Source organism: Capsicum annuum, chromosome 1, assembly GCF_002878395.1.
Source record: "Capsicum annuum cultivar UCD-10X-F1 chromosome 1, UCD10Xv1.1, whole genome shotgun sequence".
NCBI classification, from domain to species: domain Eukaryota; kingdom Viridiplantae; phylum Streptophyta; class Magnoliopsida; order Solanales; family Solanaceae; genus Capsicum; species Capsicum annuum.
Window position 1 is genome coordinate 40,320,692 of NC_061111.1, and position 17,485 is coordinate 40,338,176.

The 17,485-nt window shown below is 33.0% G+C and overlaps 1 long non-coding RNA gene across 1 annotated transcript; it reads right to left on the minus strand.

Annotated features, from left to right (window-relative positions):
- Positions 1 to 10,592: 10,592 nt before the first annotated feature.
- On the minus strand, positions 10,593 to 16,756 carry LOC124899697. Its single transcript, XR_007057117.1, has 2 exons — positions 15,935 to 16,756; positions 10,593 to 11,053 (listed from the first exon to the last, which is right to left on the minus strand). It is a non-coding gene; the product is annotated as an uncharacterized LOC124899697 (long non-coding RNA).
- Between the last annotated feature and the right edge of the window lie 729 nt (positions 16,757 to 17,485).

Consider the following 17,485-nt stretch of genomic DNA (forward strand, 5'->3'; position numbering starts at 1 on the left):
ATGTGGCTGCTGGGCTATCCTTTGATTACTCTTAAGTGTTATAATGACATTAGGTTCAGCCTCTTTTTTGGGTGGAGGGTGAGGGGTGGGAGCTAGCTATATAATCATGTATAGTGCTTTTGCTGGCTTACCAACCCACATTGAGATTCTGACTCTGAAACAAATGATCTATAAAAAAAAAAGCGCTTTTCTGTTAGCTTTGATGGGTCGCTTCTTAGGAAAATATTCTCACTAAAAAACGAGAATAGATGATCTCTAGCATACCTATACATTTGGATGTTGCAGGGTGCATTAAAATCTTGATATGTCGTGCTTTATGCTTGATCTCAGTAGTTCATGCGGACATTTTTTCCACGTTGTTTTGCCCCTTTTCGATTCGAAGGATTGGAAAACATTATTTTCAACTTTTTAAACTATTTCGAAACCTAAAGAAAAGTTCGAAACAATAAATTTCAGAGTCGTCATTTGACTTTTGAGAAAATATGAAGAAAAACTAAAAATATTACTTAAATGATTCAAAACAGAAAAAAAATCTTTTAAGTTTAGAAAATTTGAGTAAGTGGTTCCTATTAATACTCTTGGAAGGTTGTTAAGACAGCAAGAGTATCCGTTAACTTGCGGTTATCCATACTATATTGAAAATGACTTTTTGACTCACTTTTAAAGGAAAAGTTAATTTTTGAAAAGAAATCAATTAAGAAAAAAAAAATTCAAGATTTGTGCAAAATGAGTTTCGACAACTTAGCGGAAATTTTAACTAAGTCTAATAAAACTTAAAAAACAATTAGCATATAAAGGGGAAAGGGGAGGCTAAAAAACTTAGACCATGCTTTCGGTCCACAACCTGTCCTAATATAATAATTTAGTTTTTGACCCATAACCTGTCCTAAGCTAGTTTTCGGACATTGAAAGCCTAAAAATTCGTTTCACCTGTATTAAATTAAAACTTTGACTTCGAGGTCCAAATAAAGGAATAAATAGATAAATAAAGAAAGAAAGAATAAGACAATAATAAAAATCGAAACTTGTCATGTCTCTTAGCGACATCATCAATGGGTTTTGACCCATTTTTCTTCTTCCATCTTCTTGCTCCCCCACGCGATATAATCGACTTTGGATTTAAACTTTAAACTTGACTTGAAGAGGTGGGCCTCATTGGCCCATTACGAAATGCAAAGGGAATGGAGTCCATTTGGACTCCAAAACAGATTCATGCAGAGAAAAAAGATTTTAAAAAAAAAAATTAATGTGTTTGAAAATTTTTCACTTAATAGATAAATGATGAGATGAAAAATTAGTATTCTCAAGCATAAAGAAATAGTATACTATGATATAAAAAAAATAAATCAAGTTATCCAAGGAAAAGAAAAGTAATCCATTTCTCAAACAATCTTAATCAATTAATTCTTGAAAAGAAGACATTGACCCACAAGTATACTTGCTTAAAATTTGGATAAATATTTTTTATAGATTAATACATATTTGTACCAAATACTATGATATGAAGAAATTTTTTGTGACCTCTCAACTATGAAATACAAGATATACTAATGCAACAACATTTTTTTAATGCCGAATGAAGTCAATCAATAGATTTGAAAAAAAAATCATAGTAGTATGTGAGTAACAATGGGTCGTCTAAATGCACAAAAATACTTTAAAAAATAAATCTATAAGCGAGGTGAAGCAAATAACATATATTAAACATGTTTGAGAAATGATATTTAAAGACAAGATAGGAAAAATAGTAAAAGATTAATTCTAAGAAAAAGTGTCCAATTATGCCAACTTCTATTTTAGTTCTACACCATTTCAACTAAATCTATAACCCTAACAACTTTTAAATCTAAACAAAAGAAAATCAAAGAGAGTTTTGACCACGAAAATGAGTAAATCATGACTGCAAACATATATCAAAAGAACTTGACATTTCATGGTGGCATATAATCATGGAGAAAAATAACTCTTTAATCAAAAAAATCAAGGATCGATAAAGGAGTTAGATCTTAAAAGTAGCATTGAATTACAATTATTATATGTGACTGAGCCAACTATCATGTGTATGTCAAAATGGTCAACTTCAACCTTAAGCAGTGATTTTGTAAATCGCTAGGCCACAAACATAACACTATGATATGCCTTTCAAAAATAACACCAAATTCCTAGATACAGGTGACTCACTACTTCAAATTGAGAAATAATTTCAGACCCTTATTAATAGTAACTATTCTTTTTTGACATAAAGGAAACAACTTTATATGCTAAAAGCAAACATATCCGCCAATAACGAATTTAAACGAGGCATGAATACGTATTTTAATCAAGTAAAGGTCGAAACTTTATTGATCTAATTTATTAAGGCGAAATAAACAACAGTAACTATTCTTTTTCGACATAAAGAAAATAACTTTACATGCTAAAAATAAATATATCCACCAATAAAAAATTTAAACAAGGCATGAGTACGTATTTTAATCAAGTAAAGGTCGAAATTTTATCGATGTAACTTATTAAGGTGAAACAAACAATAATATTTATTCTTTCAACATAAAAAAAACAACTTTGCATGTTCAGGGAGAACATATCCACCAACAACAAATTTAAACAAAGCATGAGTACGTATTTTAATCAAGCAAAGATCGAAACTTTATCAATCTAATTATAATAATCAATGTATAAATTCAAAGAAACACGTTAGCTTATTTTATATCATGAATATAAAAATAGTCATAATATTAATATCACAACATTCTATGACCTTCAAGGCCGTCTATAGCAAACAATCTCAGCAAACAAAACTACAACTACTAAACTACAAAGAAGGAGATGAAGAAGAAAATTATAACAAAACTTGAAGGGAAAGGTGTGTTTACCTTTTTCGGAACAGCAAAACGGGACTTCAAGTTTTCCTCGAATTCTTGATCTCCATCGGAAAGTAATCTTCGAGAACCCCGATTAGCCTATTGCTTGAAAAATTTTACTATATTTTTTTTTTTAACTCTTTGCTCAAAATTTTTTTTCATTCTTTGAGACTTGCTTTCTACCAAAATAGTGGTAGTATTTATAGGAAAGGATGAAGATTGAATTTTTTGAATTCACCAATGTGGGAGAAAAAACTTAGGGAGTGTTTCTAGAATTTTAAATTGAGGGTAAAGTTTGTTGGAGGATAAGGTGAGGTGGAATTGTACACTCTAATACAAATTTTGAATTTCAAAAAATAAAATAAAAAAAGGACAAGATTGAGGTGGAATTGTACAATCTATTACAAATTTTGAATTTGATAAATGAAAAAGAGTTGAGGGGGAATTGTGCCCTCTAGTAAAAATTTTGAATTTCAAAAATGGGAGAAAGACAAGGTTGAGGGAAATTGGACAATCTAATACAAATTTTGAATTTTAAAATGAAAAAAAAGAATACGGTCGAGGTGAAATTGTACCATCCAGTATAAAATTTGAATTTCCAAATTTGAGTTTTTGGTTTTTGAATTTTCCGTTTGGATTGATTGGTTGCGGGTTGGATGCGAATTCGGTTCACCAGTGTTGGTTGAATTTTGGGTTTTGCTGGGGATTGGATAAAAGGATTTGGGGTTATTTAAAAAATAACCCCAATCAATTTAAGATTTAGTCATCATATTAAATCTTTGGTCAAATTAAAAATCAATTGGTTAATTACATTGCAATTATGACCCATTTGATTTCAATTGTGGCTAAATTCAATAAATCGATTAGATTAAATTGAAATTCGATACGAATTAATACTTCATTTAATCTCAAGATTCTTGATTTAATAAAATCAAATAAATAACTTTTCAATTAAATTTTTGTGAGAACAAAGTATAATTAAATAAAAATTTTAACTGTTTGAATTAATTTTTAGGATAAGCCTTGATTAGAATTCAATCTTCCGTAAAGTGAGTATTTAAGTAACAAAATTATACGGCCTCATATATAAGAATATGAGAATATATAATCGTTACGTAAAATGACAAAATTACCTAAATAAATATTTTGAAAAGTTTACAATAAATATTATAATTTTATTTGAAATCGAAAAAACTCGATATTAAACTTAGTCGTGGAGACAAAAATTAGGTGTCTAACACATGTCATTAATTATGATAAGCGGCAAAACCTCAGTTAAACTTTTTCAGTGCATCCATGTCAATAATTGAAATTACCCAATCGAGATGAGGTCTCAGAGAACAGTTGTCCATAGTCAACAATATGCTTTTATTTTATTTCTGATCTAAAATAGAACTTGTAAACGAGGCAAATCAATACTGGAGCTACTAGTCTCTTGTGATTAGGAAAGGGTATAATGTGGTCTTCTAATCTTTCGTTTCTCTGTACATATCCGAATTAGGATGCGTAGTCTAACTCAGATTTAGTATAAATTGATATAATGTACCCATCATATGTGATTCTTACTTTAAGATCTGATGCATGTTTGAACTTCTTTCACTCTGTAGATCTACTTGATGTATGTGAAGATGGTGAGTCCCGTACGTGTTTCTGCTCCCCAATCGCCCTTCTCTACTCCCTCTTAGCTTTTATTTATACATAATTATGTAATACAACAACAACATATTCAATATATTCCCATCAAGTGGGGTCTGGGAAGGATAATTGTACGCAATCCATATCATTACCTCAGAAGTGAGATAAAAGGTTGTTTCCGATATCCGATAGACTATATAATTATGTACTATGTAGTTTATAACCTATGTACTAGTTTATATAATTATGTCTTTTTAAAAAATCATAACTCCAAGAAAATCCCATTAAATCCTAAAAAATGCTACATGAAAAGTGCACTTCACACTCAAAAGACAGTATAAAAGAAAGTAGGAACTACACATTAAAAAACTGCACTCAAATAAAAAATACCAGAATCTACAAAGATTGTATCCTGAACACTGAGTTTCTGCTTATTTTTGATAAATTTAAAGGGCTTAAATTATTCAACATATACTTAAGGATTATTCTGAATATGTAAACAAACATAAGAACAATTTTTGGGATGTTCTCGTTGCTTTTGCACAGTGCAAATCTGAGTAAAAACTGCCTCGGTCAGAGACAAACAATCATCTTACGACTGAATTTATCAATCCCCTCTGGAGCAGCAAAAATTGAAATTCATCAATATTTGCTGCACAATGGTGGAATTTTGGTTCTCACCAAGAAGGGGTTGATATCATTGACGTCGAAAGGATCGTTGGTGCTATTACGGAGCTTTGCAGCGTAGTATTTAATGTTCCATTGCTTTCGACTTGGTAATGGAACTCAAGTAATGTAACTGTCTTCGTTTTCTTCTTTTTTTATCCATTAATTTGGCGTGGATTTTGGTATGCAAGAATTGATTTTTCCTTCCCCTAATTTTACATATACTAGAGTTGAAAGTGATGAGCTTTCGATCTTCAAGTAGTATGAATGTATGATGTATGAATTCAAATTACCTATAAAATGTACCAAAATTGTTCGTACTGCCTATTTAGGACAGAAAAATGGAACCATTTAATTTTAGGTTTCACTTTACTTTGTTAGATCTTCTGGGATCCGATGTGTGTTTGACTTCTTGAAGTGATAAGGGATTAGTCTATTTTTTTTTAGTGTTCAAGTTACTGTCGCATGTTTGATCTTTCATTGATTGTTTCTTTAAAGAAATAAAGAGCCTTTAAAATCGAAAATAAGATGGCACTAAATTTACAATCTATTTCCTTGATTATCTTTTATCTAAAAGAAGTATACAGACCTCAGTAGAACTGGGTACTTTTCTTTTTTTCTCATTAAAGGTCTATTTGGGATTGCTTATTTTTCAAAATAAGTACTTATTTTAAGAAAAAAATACCTTTTCTCTTAACAAAAAAAAAAAAAAAAGGGTGTTTAAAAATGTTTTTCTGATTCTAAAAAAAAAATAGCAAAAAATTATTTTTTATAATAAAAATATTCTTATCGCACACAAATATATATATATGTATACATATACCTTATTAATTAATTAACATATCTTACAAGTTTGATTAACGTTTGATTTTTAAAAGGGATCACGAAAATACCTGAAGTTTAATCAAATTTTTAGTGGAGCATATTGAACTTTGCGGGGGTCCTATTACCCCCTATACTTTTTTAATTGGAATAAATTCTCCCCAGACTTTTTTAAAGTGGAATTAATACCCTCCTCAAAACGTATACCCAGTTTTTTCCATGGAAAGTGTAGTACACGCGCCGTTTCTTCTCCATTTTATCACTTTTCAACATTTTTTCACAATTACAACCATATTAAATATTTCAAATGATTCCATTGAATTTATGGAAAAAAAAATTTCAAATAATTGAATGGAATCTTCCATTAATTTTCCATTAAAACTCGGAAGATTCAATTAGCGAGCTCCATTAATGGAAGATTCAATGAAATTCGCTAATTGAAAACTCAATGGAAGATTGAATTTCCATTAATGGAACTCGAAAGATTCAGAAAATTCATTAATGGAACTCGAAAGATTCGAAAAATTTAATTTCATGATTTAATTTCCATTAATGGAACTCGGAAGATTCGAAAAAATTCATTAATGAAACTCGGAAGATTCAAAAAATTTAATTTCATGTATGAAGCTATTCAATCTTCCATTAATGAAACTCGGAAGATTCAATTTCCATGAAGATATTCAATCTTCCGTTAATGAAACTTGGAAGATTCAATTTCCATTAATGAAACTTGGAATTAAATTAGCAAGTTTTCATGTTTGAATCTTTCAAATCATTCATTGAGTTTCAATTAGCGAGTTTCATTAAATTATAACCATTAAGGAATTTTCCGAGTTCCATACATGAAATTTAATTCGGAATCTTTCCATTAATTATAACCATTAATCTTTCCGAATTATAATTCCGAGTTCAAATCCATTTATAATTCCGAGTTCAAATTATAAATGGAACTCGAAAGATTCGAAAAAATCTTTCCATTAATTCGGAAAGATTCCGAGTTCCATACATGAAAATTCTTTTCATGATTTTTCGAGTTCCAATAAGAAGAAAGAAGAATTAAAAAATAAATAAAAATATAAAACTTTAAAGAAAAGAATGAAAAAATAAATAAAAATATAAAACTTTAAATAATTATAAAATTAAGGGGATGTTTGGCAAAAAAAAAAGAGTTTTAAAACGTTTTTAACACTGTTCACGTGCTCCATGCGCGTGAATCACACGCAGTATGCCAAGTGGCAGATATATGCCATTAAAATACGAAAAAAAAGTCTGGGGGTAATAGGACCCCCACAAAGTTCAGTATGCTCAACTGATAATCCGATCAAACTTCAGGTATTTTCGTGGGTACTATCCCTTTTTAAAATTTTACATTTCATATTTACATTATAATTCTTTATGATTTATATATTGTTATTTTATTTTCACTCATTTTCTTTAAATAAATTTGAAAATATCATTGATGATGATGACTAAAGAATATATAAATTCTTTTATTATTATTAATGATAACAATTGACAGATAAATCATGTTACAAGATTGTATTTTGACATCACATATAAATTTTTTTTCAAATATTTAATTTTAAATAAATAATTCATGAAAAGTGACATATTATAATAGATAGATATTTAAAATATTATAATAGATATTTAAAACAACTTTTCTCTATAAATTTATTTTAGTAATTAAAGTTTATTGATAGATATCCTTTTTGATCACTTGTCTCAAAAAAGTACTTCTTGAAAAAGATTATCTAAATATAATTTCACTACAAAAGCGCTTTACGAATGAATTACCAAAGACAAACTGTTTTTTTTTTAAAAAAAAATATTTATTTGAAAAGTCATTTTATAAAAGTTCTTCTCAAATAAGCAATTTTGAAACAGCTATCCCAAACGGGCTCTAAATTGCATGAACCAATGTAATACTTCACTGTGTTTTAAGTGCTATGAGCATGAATCTTTGCCTTGGATCTTACTGTTTCGTATACCAACTATCTTGGTTCTAAGCTGCTTCTTTTCTCAATAATGAAATACTACTTACCTTTTCACCATTACAATTTCAAGCGATTAATAATGCTTTTTATATCGTCAAAATTTTAGATTATTATTAAACAATTGCAGAAAAATACATAAGTATGTATAATATCATAGAGTAGATTCAACCAGAAAATAGCATAATCCAACAAATTACTCCAACTACTACATCAATTTCACCCATATAAAAAAGGAAAGAAAAACTGATGGGCAAATCTTACTGAAAATCAGCAAAGAAAAACAGAAGATCGAGACGCATAAAATAGATTGCTTGAAGCTGCTAAAGGACCCAGATGAAACTAGACTATTCTTACTCGTGCATGAGTAGTAATAACAAGACACGTGAGCATTTGGAGTAAGAATTGAATTGCCTTTCCGCCGAAAGAATTTCTCTAAATGGCCAAGTATGAGTTGGCAAAAAGGCAACTCAACTCATACTCCAAACAAGGAAGTGCATCTCCTTACCAATGTTGCTTGAATTACCAAAACAAGGAAGTGCGTCTCCTTACCGATGCCTCTTGAATTACCCAAACAAGAAAGTGCATCTCCTTACAAATGCCGCTTGAATTATCCAAACAAGGAAGTGCGTCTCCTTACCAATGCCGCTTGAATTACCCAAACAAGAAAGTGTGTCTCCTTACAAATGTCGCTTGAATTACCCAAACAAGGAAGTGCGTCTCATTACAAATGTCGCTTGAATTACCCAAATAAGGAAGTGCATCTCATTACAAATGCCGCTTGAATTACCTAAACAAGGAAATGCGTCTCATTACAAATGTCACTTAAATTACCCAAACAAGGAAATGCGTCTCCTTATAAATGTCACTTGAATTACCCAAGGAAATGCGTCTCCTGGACAAGCAAGTACGTCTCCTAAAGATATTGGATTATAAGTTTTACCATGGTTTTGATTACTAAATCTGTGCAGCAACATTGCCTCTTGCATTTGTAGAAGTGAGAAATTACGTCTTTTGATGTTTAGGCTCTGAAATCCTTGATCTGAATGTAACATGTGTTCCTGTTTCATACAAAGAAAACTTTTGAGTTTAAAAACATAGTGTGTTTTGTGGCTTTAGCTTTCGCGCCAATCGCTCTTGCCCTCGTCACATTTAACCTTACTTCCAACCATTAGCATATGTCACTGACTTGCTGCATCATTGGCCCAAACTCAGATTATTAAGAATGACTCTGAAACAAACACAATATCTCTGCTTTGCCATGTTCCTTCAGATAAACTCATTGAACCTTGGTATTTCCATGAGTTCCCAGATTTGTTTGTTGACGAAACTTTCTGCATGCCTTATTTCGGCTCACAATCATGTCTCTTTCATGCCCTGGCCTTTATGTCTTGCTTTGTGCAATTGAAAAAGTTGGTAGCCAGTTTTAAAATCTTTTCTCACTTGTTTTGACATGAACTTGACTCAAAGACACGAGAAAAATGACAATGATTTTTTTTATTTGGATAACTGAATCAAGAAAACAAACATAAAACTATAGAGAAGAAAGAAAAGACAATGAATGTCCCCATTGAAAAAGAGAAAAGAAGAATTTATCTAAAAATGACAGTCAACTCCAATGATTATGACATGCATTTCGGATTAACCTGCCTGATCTTTCCGTCCAAACTTTTAACAATTGTTGTTGAGTTAATGGCCTTGAAACTAAGTTACTTCCTTGAGCCAATTACATTTGGAGACCTCATTCAGCTAGTGGCACCTTGAAAGGTTTTCGCCAACAAGCCTCTCTCATTTTTTTTTCTAAGCTCACTATTGCCTTATGGTGTTCATGAGGGTTTTTCACCAATGAAACTTTCTTATTTGCATTTCTCTCAACTCACAGTCGTCTTACAGTGCATGTGAGGGTTTTCACCGATAAGACTCTCTCATTTTTATCTCACTCAGCTTATCATCGCCTTACGGTGCCCATGAGGATTTTCACCAATAAAACTTTCTCATTTTTATTTCTCTTTTGATTTCTTATGCTGAGGAAGACAAGTAGTTCCCAAAATATCCATTGCATACTTAGCCCTAACATTCTCAAAGATTGATCTGAAGGTTTTTCTTTGATTGTAACTTGACTTTTGGACAAGGTTAGAAAGAAAGGATGGCATGAGGCCCAAACGACACTTCAAGTGGGGTAGGACTTACAACTTTTGGAATCGACTCAAACAATGAGGATTAAATCATGCCCCAATTTTTTAACTGGGCAATTCTAAATTATTTATTTGGTTAGATCGAGCCCAAAGTAGGACAACCTACGTATCTCACCCCCGAGAGAGGAGAATCAGGTCACGCGTAGTTCTGACAGTTCGCTCTTTTGCTTGATTCTGATTTCTTTTTTTTTCGACTTATTTTCTTTTTAAGACTTTTCTGACTTTATTTTTCTAGACACTCATCTCTTTTCTTTCTTTTTGACATATTTTTTCTCTTTTTTTTAGAAACTTTTCTAACTCTATTCTTTTGCTCGATACTTTTCTTTTGAACTTTGCTGACTCTATCTTGATTCCAAAAGAGGGGTATGAAAGAAAATAGATCTAAAGCTCAAATGGGGTAAACAAAAGATGACACAATGTTTAGATAGAAAAATGAAATGTCTTCATCATATCAATCCTTGAAAATGTAAGTACATATCATGCAATATGAAGTGAAAGATAAAGATCATTTGTGACATCTTTATAGCACTAACTTTAATTGAATTTGTGCATCACTACTCTTGCACTTTGTTAACATACCACTCCACTTTTGTTATACATCCCTCATGCTGAAGGACTCCTGACTTTGTGAAGCTGATTATCTTCCTGTTTCTCTGGATATGAGGATCACGCGTCCACTATTTGACCTACTTGAGCTATACTTTCTAATTGATGACCAAGTTATTCTTGTGATTCTCAAAATAATTGCCTTAATTTTGAAAGAAGGCCTCAACGTGGTCACTAAATGTCTCACCACTCTACCGATTTCTCAGATGTTTTTTTCTTCTAGCTTTAGTCCTTTGAATCAATGTCCTTGCTTACGCTGGATTTTAAGATCAGGCTGAAAATTCCACCAGCATGTCATATCACTAGAACCAACAAAAAATGTATACGTATATAAAACAAACAAACAACACATATTTAAAATACAAAGGGAAAAAGGACACTCCATTTAATTAAAATGAAAGATAGAAGGGTTTGAACATAAACGACAAAGGGACAAAACAAGATAGATCCTGAACTAGAATCCTAAAATAATTCGGATAACAGAAAATAAAACAAAACAAGCTACCAAACCCCTTCCTAGTAAGGAGGGGAGTGACTTCCCAATTGCTAAGCTTGACATCTTAGCCATTGGTTTCCATATCAGCATGACTAGAGCTTTCCTCACTGTCAATGTTCTGCACCATAATTGATTTATCTTGAATCATTGTTTTAATTTCTCTTTTCAAAGCAGGACAATCTTCAATACTGTGACCTTGAACATCATAATGATATGCATATCGTACATTAGGATCAAAACTTCTTAAATGCGGGTCAGAAGTATACCCAAGGAGAGGAGTGATCATGCCCTACTGTACCAATCTCTAGAATAAACTGGCATACGACTCTCCAATTGGTGTGAAACTATCCCTCAACTTCTACCCCATTTCATTGTTTGGCTTGGGCCAAAAATTTGGCCTAGAAGTGCTTTGGTATGTTTGTGGATTTGGAGGATGACTCTGAGGAGCTGGTGCACGCTATTATGGGTAAGAAGATGATTGAACATATGGTTATGCATTGTATACTGGATATGAAGGTGGGGGAATGGAGTATAATGGATTTTAGGAGTGATTCTGTAGAGCTTGGGTATAAACTTGGATTTGAGCCTGAGGGTAACGACGACGTGGTCTTCTTAATCGTGTCTGTTGTCCAACTACAATTGTAGCTACATCTTCCTCATTCTTTTTCCCTCCAACATTTTCTGAACCCTTTTGAATTGCTTGAGTAGTTGCTTTCAATGTTGCAAAACTCATAATGTGACCCGTCTTAGTTCCATCCTCTATCATCTCCCCCATTTTGAGGACCTTAATAAATGGCTTGCCTAATGCATATAACATGCGTTGATAATATGTTTCATCCTGTGCTTGAATAAATACCTTCAATATCTTGCTTTTTTTTATTAGTGGTTTCAACCTAGCAGCTTGTTCATGTCATCTAATCGCATACTCTCTGAAACTCTCAGTATTCTTCTTCTTCATACTGGTTAGGGATTTTTCGTCAGAGATCCTATCCACATTATATTAGAATTATTGCACAAATTCATTAGCTAAATTATCCCAACTATTCCACCTATCAATATCCTGATCAACAAACTACTATGAGGCTAGACCCGAAAGACTTTCACCAAAGTAAGCCATGAGCAGTTCTTTTTTGGCTTCAACACCTCTTAATTGGTTACAATAACGTCTCAAACACGCCACCAGATCCCCGTGTCCATCATACTTCTCAAACTTTGGCATCTTAAAACCAAAAAAGAGATTAATTCCTGAAAACATGCACAGATCTTTATATGAGACACTTTTGTAACCCCCGAGTCCTTGGAAGTTCTTCATAGCCAGTTTTAAACTTCTCAATTTTCTGGTCATTTCCTCTTGTTCTTCCATCATGACAGGCTTTTCAGTGTTAAGAGGAAATTCAGGCGGGTGAATGTAGCCATAAGGATCAGTCAACTTAAATGTGGGCTCAATAGCATGATGTTTATCAGCAAAAATATTCAATACAAGGCTCTCTCGCAGAGTGGGGAGGCACAACCGATGATAAACCTCAAAAGTAGGAGCTTCAGGTGGGGGTTCTGCTGCAAAAGCATGAACAGTGGGTGGAGTCGAGCATATGGTAGTTTTGTGTTGAGGAGCGAGGAAATACATATTGGAAGTGTTTGGATAGTGTTGCTCCGGAGTAGATCCTGATGCATGTTATAGCGTGTCAACGACAATAGAAAAATGTCCATGTCACACTAGAGGTAAGCTAGAAAGATATTCCAAATTATCAGTGGGAAATGGAGGAGGCGGCAAACCATTAGCCCAAGCTCGATGCATTTCTATCATTTGCTGCCTTAATTTTTGAATCTCTTCATTAGCTTCTAAATGCCCATTCCCCCAACTCCTTTCTCTTCGACTTGGTGCAATGTGGAGGACCAGCCAGAATGACACAAACCAACCACCTTAAACTAACTGAACAAGAGATAACAAATGTATTAGAGTTCAACACTTTTTCAAAACTTCTTTTTCGTTCTTTTCTTTTTTCTTTTGAAAAGATCACCGAACCCTAGAAGGGTGCCTACGTATCTCACTCCCGAGAGAGGAGAATCAGGTGTGCATAGTTCGTGAAATTTTGGCACATCATAGCCGATCAAACTCTCTTTTCTTTTGAAACCCTAAAAGAAAATAACAAGGTGTCACAAGAATTGACGAAAATCTTTTTTGAATTTTTCAGCTTTAAACTCCCTATACAAAATGAAACATATGATTACCAAAGAAAAATCTTTTTGGATTTTCAATTTTGAATTTCATATGAAAATGGAACTTGAAACTATTAAAGGAAAATCTTTTTATGGTTTTATTTTAGAGATGTATATGACACCTACTCTAAATGAAGAGTAAAGAAAATCTTTTTGAATTTTTCAGATTATTACAAAATGAAACCTATGATTACCAAGGAAAATTTTTTTTGGGTTTTCAATTTTGAATTTCATACGAAAATGAAACTTAAAACTATTAAAGGAAAATCTTTTTGTGATTTTCTTTTAGAGATGTATATGAAACCTACTCTAAAAAAAAATTTAAATTTTTTTAAATAAGATCACCGAACCCAAAAAGGGCTGCCTACGTATCACCCCCAAAAGAGGAGAATCAGGTGTGTGTAGTTTATTCAGATTGGACAAATAAGAATTAAATAAAAAATTGACCCTAACTTCAGAGACACGACCAAAGCCAGACAATGAACAACATCAATAAAAAATTTGGGGGGGTTTTAATTAAACACTTCACATAAAACTGACACCAATAACTATGAAAGAAAAATATTTTTTTAGTATTTTTGTTATATTAAATGTACAAAACTTCTATCATCTTTTTTTTTTGAATTTTTCATTTATAAAAAACTCTTATTGAAAAAAAATCTTTTTGAAGTTTTCGAATTGTGAATGTTTGCTCAAGGAAAAAAGGAAAATCTTTTTGATGTTTTTGTTTTTTTGAGAAAGTGAGTGCAAAAGGTAAATAATCTTTTTGAATTTTTGAATTGTGTGAAACAAAAGCCATAAAGAACACTAAAAAAAAACTACGAAACTCTTTTTTTCTCGACTCACTTTTTTTTTTTTGAACTTTTCCTTGCCTACACACTTTTCTTTAATTCTAGCACATGTTTTCCCCAAATCAGTTCATTGAATGATCCTGTAACCATCAAATATGCAACAATTAGCACATATGGATGTTTTAAGAGTGAGTCTCCTACAAAGGACCAAGTGGGTCCCACTAGGTCTTAATATGATGCAGATAAGCATGACCTAAAGGCTGATCTACGTTGGGATTCTCTAACAAGGTTGTTCAGGGGAGCATATGGTTGATAGTGGTTGCGATAACTTTCCACCCACTCCATACCAGCCGACGGCTCCTCCTCCTAAAATAAGGGTGACTGAACTAGAGGTTGTGTACACAGTGTGTACTACAGAACTTGTTGCAGAAAAAATTAACTTGGGTTATGCAAATGAAGCCAAATATAAAGCGGTACCACATAAGAGAAAAGACTGTAAATACGTAGCAAGTAGGCACTCAACAATGATAAAACAAATACAAACAATAACACAAGCAACATCTATACACTCATAATGTCAAATAAGTCAATATAACTTCAAAAATAAGCTCAAATTCTGAAATTCCTCAGCAGAGTCGTCAGAACTGTCACACCCCTTTTTGAACCAAAAAGATTAATTTTTAGGTTTGAAAGGATTTTTATTATTAAATAACAAAAGATAAAATTATTTCAAAAAGGATTCATTTTTTACAATTAGCTCAGAGTCGCTACTTGGCATAATCGGATGTGCAAGTCACCCTTAGAAATCCTTTTTCAAAAAAATATTTTTGACTCTAAAATTTATCCGCGAATAAAGATTCCGGCTAAGGAATTATGTTGACCGAGGGGAAGGTGTTAGGCACCCCTCGATCCCGTGGTTCGACCACGGTCACTCTGTAGAGTATATCGGCTAGTATGAACATTATGACTGTATAAACCAACAAACACATAAACACGAAACAAACAAACAAAATCAAAATTAATGTCCAATCTAATTTATTACAAACCCAAAATAAAAAGGTACTGAAATGTAAACCTACGCTAACCTAAACTAGTCCTACACTACACTTCAATGCTTTACCCGATGCCTCGGACCTTGACCACGAGCCTCCTTTGCATACATGATACTTTGGGGCATTCCCCGGTGAATAAATACAAATGGCTTCTGGGCATTCCCCGGCTAAATGAATATATTTTTTCAATGCTAGAAGACCAAAATCATTCAACAATATTTCAAACATTCAATAACTCATAATTTCTAAATTTTGTCTACCCCTAGCATTTGCCTACCCATTTAACGACCTAATCATGATACTACTACATTCGAGAAGGTTAATAAACATTTCAAATTAATTCAATCGACGAACCAAAATTAATTCGAGTTCACTTTATCAAGATCAATCCCTCCCCAAATTCCTTTTATACGTCAAATTTTCACACAAAGCAATTATCCAAACTCATGCTAACATCAAATTCGTACCATGATTAATTATTCACGAATAAATAATATCAAACATCAACAAGATCATCCAATGACAACCACCAAGACACAATCATAACATCAATATATCAAATGAAAATAAAGCGAAAAGAGAGAGTTGAAGAATTGTACCTCAATGCCGCTTTCATTCAAACATTACTCAATTAAACGAGACAAAATCCACGCCGAGAACCTCGACTCAAACCTCAAATCAAAGTCCCAAATCGATATTGTCGAAGTCGCTACACCCGATTCTGTTTCTCACTAACTAAACCAAAACTCATGAGAGAAAGACAAAATTCCTGCCAGAACAGTGAAGTTGAATCGGATTATGGTCGCTTTCCAATGGGTGGATGATGGTCGACGAGCCGATGGGATTTTCAACGAAAGCTCACCGGCTGTTCACCAAAAACTGAGCTGGGCCTCACCTAAATATGCGAATTTGGTCAGTTTTGAGGCCATTGGTCGCTGGTTTTGAAAGCTTAGGGGGTCGGAACTGGTTTTCCGGTGGGTTTGCGCCGCTGGATAGGTTGTTTTCAATGGCGATTTCAGCAGCTCTCAAGTGAAAATTCGTCGGAGAAGTTCCTCCTCTTCTCGATTTTTCTCTCGCTGACCCCTGATCTCGATCTCTCCCTTCCCCTCTCCTCAATTCACTCTTTGTTTCAGTCCCTTTTAGTGTATGTGAGAGAATTATTGTGCGTGTATGAAGTAGTATTTATGGTCTCCGTTCCAGTGAGTCCTTTTTTGTCTATTGTGTGTGTATGTGCTTTTTCTGTGAGTTTTCTTTGGAAGATAAGAAAATGGAGACCCCTTTCCGGTATATGTGAGTATGTGCGTGAATTTGAGAGTGACGGTGAGATTTCTATGAGTGAGTGGAAATTTTTCTAGAGAATGTGTATTGTTTCCCTGTGGGTCCCGCTTCTCTTTTGTGTGTGATGAATGTGGGAATTTTTTTTAGTGTATTTCTATGAGTGGAAACATAAAAAACGTGTTGGGGGTGGTGACGTGTAGGGGTAGGGGCGGTGAGCTGGGGGTACAGGTAATGGGGTAGGGTAGGGGATGAGATAAAATTTGTTATCAATTTATTGAGAGTTGGCTGCTATTTTTTTTTGTCAACTTATGGAAAAATTATCAACTAAAACGGGTTTATGGAAAGGTGAGTTAAATTAGTAAAAATATTTTTTGGGATGGACAAAATTACATGTCTACACTCATATCTATAAAAATACAAATACAAATTTCTCTTTCACTTTTTCTTCTTCGAATTCATATTTAGATGAATTTTGATCAATAAGACTTTGTATTTTACCCGACTCTCTAATTTCGTCTGACTTTTTTTTTTCACAGATTTTTGTATTTTTTGGAATTTTGGAGATGAAGGTTTCTCAATCCTTTCCGCCTCATAATTTTCGCAATCTTTCAACAAATAAATTCACAATCCCCCCCCCCCCCCCCCCCCCCCCCCCCCCCCCCCCAACAAAAAAACTAAAAGCTTACAAAAACATAATTCTGAATTTAGTAATTGAAGCTTCTTACTTGTAACTACAATCAAACCATCATTCAACATACAAATTAGTTAGAAATATTCATAGGGCAGAAAATTTAGAGAACAAATTAACAATAAGGTGCACAAGAATTTGAAGCCAATGAAAGCATTAATCATTCCCACGGAACTCTTTCAAT